The sequence below is a fragment of the Bufo bufo genome, chromosome 8 (assembly GCF_905171765.1).
Source record: "Bufo bufo chromosome 8, aBufBuf1.1, whole genome shotgun sequence".
NCBI lineage: Eukaryota > Metazoa > Chordata > Amphibia > Anura > Bufonidae > Bufo > Bufo bufo.
In genome coordinates this window covers 129,622,031-129,630,076 of record NC_053396.1, presented here as the reverse complement: position 1 = coordinate 129,630,076, position 8,046 = coordinate 129,622,031, and the positions used below count along the sequence as shown (strand labels likewise).

General features: G+C 41.9%; 1 protein-coding gene across 2 annotated transcripts in view; it reads left to right on the top strand.

The window, feature by feature from the left end:
- Positions 1–2,249: 2,249 nt before the first annotated feature.
- The window catches only part of DCX (doublecortin), a 141,451-nt gene continuing 135,654 nt past the window's right edge, over positions 2,250–8,046 (top strand). For both annotated transcript variants that reach the window (XM_040404883.1, XM_040404881.1), the window contains exon 1: positions 2,250–2,304. The gene's annotated coding sequence lies outside the window, so the exon portion shown is untranslated. The remainder of the gene's footprint in view (positions 2,305–8,046) is intronic.

Here is an 8,046-nt window from a genome sequence, read left to right as displayed (position 1 = left end):
TTTAGTACTGGTACTGGGGGGTATACGGAGCAGTATATGTTTTCTTTACTCGTGAGGCCCAAGCTTGAGGAACAGCCCAAGGCCTTTGGGTCACTTAAAGGGGTTGTCCGGGTTCAGAGCTGAACCCTGACACACCTCCATTTTCACCCAGGCAGACCCTTTGATTTGAGCATCGGAGCAGTTCATGCTCCGATGCTCTCCTTTGCCCTGCGCTAAATCGTGCAGGGCAAAGGCATTTTCAGGAGTTCCGGTCACGAACCGGGCTCTCCATGGGGCTCCCAGGAAGCCCGGTGATGTCACCGGTACTGATGGGCGGGCTTTATCGCTGCCCTAGCCAGTAAAACGGCTATCAGTGCCGGTGATGTCAGCGAACACACTTCCGGGCAGAGGCTTCCACCCGGCAGTGTGTTATTGTAAACAAAAGAACCCGTGCTCTGCGCGGTCTAGCGCAGGGCAAGGGATCGCATCGGAGCATAAGATGCTAGCATCAAGGGGGCTGCCTTGGTGAAAATATGGGTATGTCTGTCAGTTCTGAACCCGGACAACCACTTTAATCCACCCTGATCTGCATGACAAGACTTGCTAATGGCAAAGATATTGGCTGTTACCCAGATTTCCCAGGGACAGGTGTAAATAAAAAACGACAGGTAGATTTTATATGTGTGTTTATTAAGAAAAATGATCTTTACCGTAAACATATCTAATTATATGGCCTCTCACTGACCTACTGTTAGGGTTGTTACCTTTCCCAACAAAAAATACTGGCCAAGTTAAGCCACACCCCAAAGCAGCGGTGGCTTAACTCGGGGTGTTAAGTTGCTATGTCATTATGTGGCTCCCAGTATTAATAATGCCCCTATTAGTGCCCCCAGTAATAGTATTGCCTCCATTAGTGCCCCCCAGAATTAATAATGCCCCCATTAGTGCCCCTCAGTAATATTAATGACCCAATTAGTGCTCCCCAAAATTAATAGTTCCCCCAGTAATAGTAATGCCAGCATTAGTGCCCCTCAGTAATAATAATGTCCTAATTAGTGCCCCCCAGAATTAATAATGTCCCCATTAGTGCCCCTCAGTAATAATAATGTCCTAATTAGTGCCCCCCAGAATTAATAATGTCCCCATTAGTGCCCCAACTAATAGTAATGCCTCCATTTGTGCCCCCCAGAATTAACAGTGCCACTATTAGTGCCCCAATAATAGTAATTCCCCCATTAGGGCCCCCCAAAATTAATAATGCCCCCCAACAATATTAATGCACCAATTAGTGACCCCCCAGAATTAATAATGTGCCCATTAGTGTCCTCACATGCCCTATGAAGACGTCACATGACCTATGAAGAGGTTTAAGTGCGCTTGGAACCCTCTCAATTCTTCACATAGGATTCCTGTTACAAGACAACCCCTTTAACATATCACAATGTGGTGACTGTGTCTTATATAAAATTATGACATTATTTTAAAGGGGTTGTCCATGATCACAATAGGCTATCAATATCTGATCGATGGCCAATAAGCTGTTCTACATTAGTTGCAGTAGCTCTGGCGCATCCATTGCGTAGTGGACGGAGCTGGTTACTACAACGCTGCCCCCACTGAACTGAATAGAAGCAGCATTGCAGTTACCAGCTTCGTCCACTACACACGAGGGCAACTCCCACTGACAAACAACTGATTGGGGGTATCAGACCCCCGCCTAGCAGTTATTGATGTGGAAGGGCTATTAATATAAATGGAAAGGACAACCCCTTTCGTTTGCAGTGGTATGGGATGGTGGCTGGAATGCACTTCCAGAACTTAGGTCATCATAGGGTTCCATAGTGATTTATGTTCGGTTCCGTAGAGAGCGACATTATGTGGTTCACAAACAAAGCAACCCAATTGTATGAAATAGAAGATTCAGCTCTGCTACATCCGCACCTACGGTACCCTTTAATAGCAAACTAATAAACTCCACAGAAGTCTTAGGTCTCTTCTTCAGGGATGGTGCAAGCACATCTGAAGAATCGCTTAGGTATACACAAAGGAAAGGGCGGTTTTATGATACTGTAAATGCATGATAAAAAAAAAAAAAAAGGGATGAGCCAGGGGAGTGAATTCTGGAGGCAGATTAGGAGTTTAATGTAGCAGCAGTCAAAGGGTTAAAGCAGAGCAGGAGGAGTCTGCTCATTTTAGGCACTAGGACCAGGGAGCAGACTCGCCCACCCTGGCAGGAATCCCTTGGCTTGAAGCTCAGATAACAAAGGCAGATTGGAAATAGCCTTCATTCCAGCAGCATCCTCAGCTTGTACCAGCGCTAGACCGGTGAGTACTCGCTGCTTTCCAGTAACATCCCTGCATGTGCATGTACAATGGTGGAAATGTATAAAACATCACATGTGCCTATTGCAGCATATTGTCATTCACTGCGTGCATTCAGACGCCTGTCCTTTATCTGAATCAGCAGCCAATATCCGCAATTCACTATTAGCTATTCCTCTTAGTATTCTCAGCACGTATATTGAGCGCATTTTAATATTGTGTGGAGCAAAATTAATAGGAAGCATGGAACGGCATAGGGAAGATCTACTGAGGGCTGTCATCCCTTGTGTCACATAGGTGACAGACAGCGATCAGCTACGTGGGGTGGGAATCGTAAAGGGCGGTTGTTACGGAAACAGCGAATTTCGCCCATGAGTCGCGAAATAAGGAGTAATGGCGAAAGGTTTCAGTATATGCAATGCACGTGTATAACGATATAGAAGAGAGTACATATACTGTGGTATTGATGTGTCTAAAAAAAAAAAAACACTATATAATAACAGAATACATTTTATACCAATTACCTAACGTAGATGAGTGAAAAAACTAAATTTTACCTAAATATTATAAAAAATGATAGTCTACACGGGAAAGAAGGATTTAAAGGGAATAATAATTGAATCACTAGATTAAAGTGTATTGAGACAATGAATGCATGGAAAGGTGTGGACTTCCATTGTTAATGCTGCCATATAGTAGTGTCAATATGACCCGCAGCATGTGAGATTGGGAAGTGAAGGTCAGCGTTATTTCGTAAAATATGTAGAATATGGGAGAGGCCAATTGTCATATGGGATTAACCCCTCGGTGGGTATTCTTGTATTCCATGCTGCAGATGGGATGTGTTAACAGTTGGCGTGTTCCACCCATTTTCTGCAGCATGGTGCTTAACAGGGATGTAATAGATGTGTCTGTATAAATCCACATGTACGTTTATCACACGCTCAGCCCTGCAACAATTCACAGAGAGGATTCAGGATCGGTTATCTTTACACTATCAAATATGGGTTCAAATTGTGGACCGTGTATTTTCATAATGACATAAGGGTGCGTGCCTGGCACAAAGGAATTATTTCCTTAAATTAGGCTAGCAAATCTTGATGAGTCTTTTTGCCTAGAACAGGCATGAGAGAACAAATGTGGGTGAGGGTTAAGCTGTGTCAGCTGCTGATCAATAATCCTTTGTTTTTGGGAGGTGGCCTCTCTGAACCTTTGCTATATTGGTATGCTTTTCAGGAACAATAGTATTCAGGTGCATGTGTCTGGATTTGCATTATTCAGTGAAGGTGGCCTTCAGAATTCATGTTCTAGATACACCCAACCTCCCCCCAGCCACAATATTTCTGTGACAAAGTGACACCATACTAATTCTATCCAAATGACCTTCATAGACAAGAAGTTGACCACTCTAGGGTCTCTAAAGTGCAGGTACCAGCTACATCTACAGTAGGCATGGTGGATCACATCTTCTTGACTACCTGCCAGCAATCCCAATATAGAACATTACAATCAGCCTCTTAAACCCTAACCTGGCTGTTAGCAAAAATACTAGTTGCCTTCAACTCCATAACAAATGTAGAAAAGAGAGATTTTAGGCCGATTGTCCCTTTAAACCACTCCCAACCATTGGTAATTAGAGTCCTAAAATGAGTGTGCTAACAGACAAGAAAATGAGACAGAGCACATGTTCTTCACAATCCATCAACTATACAGTGAAACCTCTTTGAGAAGACCATCCAAAATTGCACTGAGAAATAGTCTTCCAAAGGGGTTGTCCCCTCATAGAAGGTGGACAATATGCATAGTATATGGTGGAACTATCTACCACAGGAAATCTAGTTTAGATAAATGGGTGGTCTTCTCAAAGAGGTGGTCTTTAGGAGAGGTTTCACTCACCTTATATAATCAAGAACTGGATTCTGCCGGCCATCATCCTCTCCCTGGCAGCCGTGCTCAAAGTACTAAATGTGCACCTACAATTCTTGCTCTGTATGTCTTTGACACACATGTCCACACAAAATCCGGCCAATCATTGTCCGTTTCCAATTACCAGTCTACCACTTATTAGAACATTTTATATTTTTTGTACTCCAAAAAACACATTTTAATTATCAAATCACAGAGTGTAGCACATTTTTGCCAAAAAATTTGAATTAAATTTACATATCATATGGAAGTTCAAGGGTTTCAACTCTGGTGTAAAGCCTGCCCATACAATGTAGAAACATATGTCTCATATTGTTGAATTATTGTATGGGTAGGCCATCAATATAAACCACTTTAAGCTGCCCATAATCATTAAACGTTGGTGGTTTAACTGCTCTGCCACTTTGGATTTCATTGGCTCTTCTCAGCTGTCCAGATCCATAGAAAGTATATGGCATCCGTACTCCAGACAATCAGGAAGCCAAGCAACACCAATGAAAACTGATGAGCTTCGTTTTTTTTACAACGGTTTATGTAGGTAGTGGTACCCTTCAAGCCATGAAGATTGAAATAATGCAGTCTATATTGGTGGAAGATGAAGCAGAATCTGGACTACAATAAATATTTTGACCTATAGCTATAGATTTGTCAGAAATACGTGGCCATGAAAGTTAAAAGCTTGCCACTACACAGAATATTTTTAACACGAGCATCTGAAGCATGTCATAAAGGGGTTGTCCAGTGGGGGAAACTCTTTATAAAGGGCTCAAAGTGAGGTAAAAAATAAAATAAGAGATACTCATCCTCCTCAATACCATGCCACTTCTGCTCTGATGCTTCCTGGTCTGCTCTTAACATTCAGGAAATGCCTTGAGATGCCTGCTCACCCAATCACTTGCTGAGGTGGGTCAGTACTATGGCCAGTGATTGTCTGAGTAGGCATCTCCAGGCTTTTCTTGTGTGTTGAGATGAAACCAGTAAAGACCAGTGGTGACCCGATAAGCATGGGAACAGAAGTAGTGGAGGATTGGTGAGGGTGAGTAGCTCTTCTTTATCATTTTTACCCCACTTCGACCCTGGTTTATCAAGTCTTGTGTGTGCTGTGCCAGTCTTGATAGGGCCTGCGTTGCTGGAAGAGGCATGTGATTTATAATTGACATGCCTCCTCTGGCAGTCCATGTGCCAAACTGAAATTTGATTTCAATCATTATTTATGCCAGTTTCTGCTGTACATAATGATGAATGTGGCATGGCTGATGGCCTTATTCACACCCCACCCTCTCCACGCCCCTTTTTCGGAAACTAGTAAGGGCTTCGTAAAAATACCAGTTGCGACAAAAAAAATCGCAATGGAATTCAAAAAGTCACAAAACTGGGTTTTGTGCCTTTTTACAACAGAAAACTGGGGAAGAGTGAATGATAAATTCCCCATTTTTTGTATTGGATTTACTTTATTGGTTATTTGAAAGAAAAGCTCAGTAGCTTTTTTTGCTTCATTTATGTGTATAAATTAAGGCATCATAAGTCCGTACAATTGGGCCTTACAAGCAATGCGCCGCCATCACTGTAATAAATAATCCCCATTGTTAGGCAGGGAACTTAGTTTTTTCCTCTAAAATTAGTCATGTAATCCCGATTCGTCCAGTATCATGTTAGATTTAGATGGGTTCTGTAATCCCGTCTGAATGTCCTCTCTCACACGATGCCTTGGCTGGCAGCTTTGCCTTTAGCCATACGACTTGCAGGACATGCCATGTGATAATTGGCTTTCTTGTTGCATCTCTCAGCCATGGCAACTGATTCTTTTGTGCAGACTAAGGCTGCGGCAGTATCAAATAGATGACATCATGCCACATGTGCTGAGAATGTCTTTTATAGTTAGGAAATGTGGTCGCTCGTGAAAAAATGAAACGGATTCATGAAGATGACTCATGGGAAGCACTGTAAACTGAGCTTGATAAAAGCATTTTTATAGGCAAACTTTAAAACAATGCTCTATAGAAGAGAAGGCCTGGGATTAAAGAATAGAAACGACAATGTGCTAGTAATCGCACTTCAGCCATAATCCATACGGGGTAAGACTGTGCCCATCAACTGCTTACATTGTACGAAATAATAATAATAATAATAATAAAAATAATAATATTTTATTTATATAGCGCCACCACATTCCGCAGCGCTTTACAATCCAGCATTTCAGATCATACTCCTAATATAGAACAGATAATATATCAAGTATACTGTCAATCTACTAATTATATACAGCATGATTGGATATTTTTATGGAACTGTTGTTGTGGTTCTTTATATACAGTAGATATAAAAAGTCTACACACCCCTGTTAAAATGTCAGGTTTCTGTGATGTAAAAAAATGAGACAAAGATAAATCATTTCAGAACTTTTTCCACCTTTAATGTGACCTAGAAACTGTACCACTCAATGGAAAAACAAACTGAAATCTTTTCGGTGGAGGGAAGAAAACAAAAAAACTAAAATAATGTGGTTGCATAAGTGTGCACACCCTCTCATAACTGGGGATTTAGCTATGTTCAGAATTAAGCAATCGCATTCAAAATCATGTTAAATAGAAATCAGCATACACCTCCCATCATTTAAAGTGCCTCTGATTAACCCCAAAAAAAGTTCGGCTGCTCTAGTTGGTCTTTCCTAAAATTTTCTTAGTCGGATCCCACAGCAAAAGCCATGGTCCACAGAGAGCTTCCAGAGCATCAGAGGGATCTCATTGTTAAAAGGTATCAGTCAGGAGAAGGGTACAAAAGAATTTCCAAGGCATTAGATTTACCATGGAACACAGAGGAGAAAATATGGCACAACAGTGAGATTACCAAGAACTGGACGTCCCTCTAGAATTGATAAAAAGACGAGAAGAAAACTGGTCTGGGAGGCTACCAAGAAGCCTACAGGAACATTAAAGGAGCTGCAGGAATATCTGGCAAGTACTGGCTGTGTGGTACATGTGACGGCAATCTCCCGTATTCTTCACATGTCTGGGCTATGGGGTAGAGTGGCAAGACAAAAGCCTTTTCTTATGAAGAAAAACATCCAAGCCAGGCTACATTTTGCAAAAACACATCTGAAGTCTCCCAAAAGCATGTGGGAAAAGGTGTTATGGTCTGATGAAACCAAGGTTGAACTTTTTGGCCATAATTCCAAAAGATGTTTGGCGCAAAAACAACACTGCACATCACCAAAAGAACACTATACCCACAGTGAAGCATGGTGGTGGCAGCATCATGCCAAGGGGCTGTTTTTCTTCAGTTGAAACTGGGGCCTTAGTTAAAGAGGACCTTTCATCTGGCAAAAAATATATACAGTACAGACCAAAAGTTTGGACACACCTTCTCATTCAAAGAGTTTTCTTTATTTTCATGACTATGAAAATTGTAGATTCACACTGAAGGCATCAAAACTATGGCATCCACACATGTGGAATTATATACATAACAAACAAGTGTGAAACAACTGAAAATATGTCATATTCTAGGTTCTTCAAAGTAGCCACCTTTTGCTTTGATTACTGCTTTGCAAACGCTTGGCATTCTCTTGATGAGCTTCAAAAGGTAGTCCTCTGAAATGGTTTTCACTTCACAGGTGTGCCCTGTCAGGTTTAATAAGTGGGATTTCTTGCCTTATAAATGGGGTTGGGACCATCAGTCAGTCAGCCGAAAAATTGGGAAAACTTTGAAAGTAAGGGCTATTTGACCATGAAGGAGAGTGATGGGGTGCTGCGCCAGATGACCTGGCCTCCACAGTCACCGGACCTGAACCCAATCGAGATGGTTTGGGGTGAGCTGGAC